Consider the following 2,900-nt stretch of genomic DNA (forward strand, 5'->3'; position numbering starts at 1 on the left):
TTTATTCACTTCTGGGTTCTTTCTGCCCCACTCACACCAGCCTGCCCTCACAGGGCCGGGTGCAGGCCTCAGTGGAGGGGTTCCTGTGTGTTACTCCTTGGTCTTATTGATTACTCTGGTGGGAATGCCTGGGACCTCCCTCCCTGGGCCCGGCTTCGTACTCCTCACTTCTGACGTCATCATTTGATTGTGCAGGTTTATGCTAATTCCGGTTCCCTACGTTTTTCTTGTGCGTTGTTGCGTGTGTCTGCTCTGTTGCTTTCAAGGGAAATCCTTGCGACCTTTCTCCATAGATTACCCCTGTGTTTCATATCCTGGTATAACGAGACGCCTAAACCCCCCCCCCGCCCCCACCACACACACCCACAATCGTCATCGGGATTTCAGAGCAGCAGAACCACAGCAGAGGCCAAAGACCCACCCCTCCCTCCCTCCTCCCTCCCTTCATTTAGCCTCCCCTTCCCTCCTCCCTTCTCTTATCCTCCTCCCCCCTTCTCAATGTCCCCTCCCCTCATTCTATTCTCCCTTTCTGCTCTTTTGGAGGGGGGGGGGGGATTCAAAAAAATCTGTAATAGTTCCAGGTTACCACGCTTGCTAAACATGCATCCCTCCCCTACCAACCCAAACGCCATACCATAGCAACACTCTGTTGTGACTGCATCTTTCTCGCTCTCTCTCTCCCTCTCTCTGATTGTTTCTCTCTCTCTCTCTCTCTCTCTCCCTCTCTCTCTCTCCCTCTCTCTCTCTCCCTCTCTCCCTCTCGCTCTCTCTGGTTGTTTCTCTCTCTCTCTTTCTCTCTCTGGTTGTTTCTCTCTCTCTCTGCCTCTCCATCTCTCACTCTCTCTCCTCTCTCTCTCTCTCTCTCTCTCTCTCTCTCTCTCTCTCTCTCTCTCTCTCTCTCTCTCTCTCTCTCTCTCTCTCTCTCTGTCTTTCTACCTCACTGTTTCCTTGTTGGTATGCATTGAATTCTCATGACTGTGACTTCAGATTCAGGAACCAATTATTCAAATACTGTACGAGGCAGGGCGAGCGAGGCGGGAACCAAAGGAGAGACGCGTCTCGGAGAATTCTTAATAAAACGTTTTTTTCGTTTTATTTCTCCACGTTTTGTTTTCGTGTTTTGATGCGTCTGAGATACTTGACTGCAGGATACTGCGGGTCGTGGTGGCGTATGTTCGAGTGCCGGTGTGAAACGATGTCTTTGAAGATGTTGATCAAATTGTCAGGTCCTAATTTTCAGGTGCAGCATTACAGCTCCCACAGTCCCAGAAAGTAATTGGTTTTGTGTTAATGTCCTAACGTGTTTATTTGTTTATTACTTTCAGTATTACATCAAGCGTTGTGCGCGTCGCCGAGTTGCATCTTCCCTCCTGGCTGGTTCACAACATCTCATGTTTGGGTTAACATTAAGACAAACTAATTATCAGTTCCTAAATTGAACGTCTTACTCAGCAGATTGTTAATGTAGAATTTGTTCTTCGTTGCATTCAAAACAATATAAAATAGGAATGCAGCGTTTCCTTGATAAACCTTCCATCACCGTGTCAGGCACACACAGTAAATAGAGTAACAAACACTGCCATGTGTGTTACGGATATGAACCCATAGGAGAGATCCTTCCTCATGGGTCCAAGTCGCCAGTAGTGAATACCTGCCATTTTATACAATCGCGCTCAAACCACAGGTACGTTGTCAGGGAAGTGCTTGCATGAATGACAGCACCGTAATTACCATCACCATCAATCTTTATAAAATGAAGACATGTCTGAGAGTATGTGTCTGTGTGTGTTTGTCAGATGTAGCACACAGAACAACTGGATATCATGCATGTTTTCTTTTGTTTAGTTGGCATGGCTGCCTGTCATCGGTGACCCCAGTGTCTCATCCCAGGGGTCGTCATAGGGATGTGAAGCCAGAACACACATCTGAACTCTTGGAGAATGCGTCCCTGAAACGAACGCTATGAACGATGGAGAATGTAAATACAAGGGGAAGGAAAGATCAAATGATCTCTCCGCAATTAATCTGGCTTGATCGTGTTCAGCATCTCTTATGAGTAACGAGTTCCTTCTCATTGAATTTAACAAATATGCAAATTCATTTATACAACATATATTTTTGTTGCCTTCTTACCATACAACTCCGATCCGACTAACAAGCGGATATTTTTTGACACATCGATGTCAGAGAGCAATCTGAGGCCCTATTCCTCATACAAAGAACCAAACACATACCTGAATTTAGGTGTTTGTAAAGTGGAGGATATCGCGCCCTTTTTTTATCAAGGAATGTCAGAAATATTTGGAATTGATTAATAACGAGTAGAATTCATACTCCTCAACGGTGCTCCATGGTGAAGCAACGGTTTAATAATTGAGTTTCATTCCTCCTAGCTACATTGTCAAAGGGATCACCTGGATGTTTTGTAAGCACAAAGGTGTTTCCAGAGCTAATGCAAAGCATTAACAACGTTTAGCAGTAAACACCATCTAATGACGCCTCTTTGCCTTTCCGTTAAACGCTTCTGTTGCACTGTACAATTTACACAGATGCCATTGGTCCAGTGGTTGCGTTATTCGGTCCGTGACTACCATCTTGTATTTCTGTTTCCACACACAGCCCATAATACCATCGTGCCGGTGAACATACGTGCATCACACCACACTAAGTGATCAGTAGTAGTTTGCTCCTGGCTGTGAATCATGAAGGCAGTCTGTTCGTACCAGACCTCTACTAGACCAAAATCGGCTCCTAAATCCAGTTGTTTACTAATCCCATGGCCCCGAGTGGGGGTGCAGAGCCTGTAGGGGAACACTACCCAAATAAAAGGGTAATTTGCATACCGGCGTGGCGATGTAACCCCGGACAAACAGCATGTGGTTTTATCTGGCAAGACAAAT

This window comes from Gadus chalcogrammus, chromosome 22 (assembly GCF_026213295.1).
Source record: "Gadus chalcogrammus isolate NIFS_2021 chromosome 22, NIFS_Gcha_1.0, whole genome shotgun sequence".
Taxonomy (NCBI): Eukaryota; Metazoa; Chordata; class Actinopteri; order Gadiformes; family Gadidae; genus Gadus; species Gadus chalcogrammus.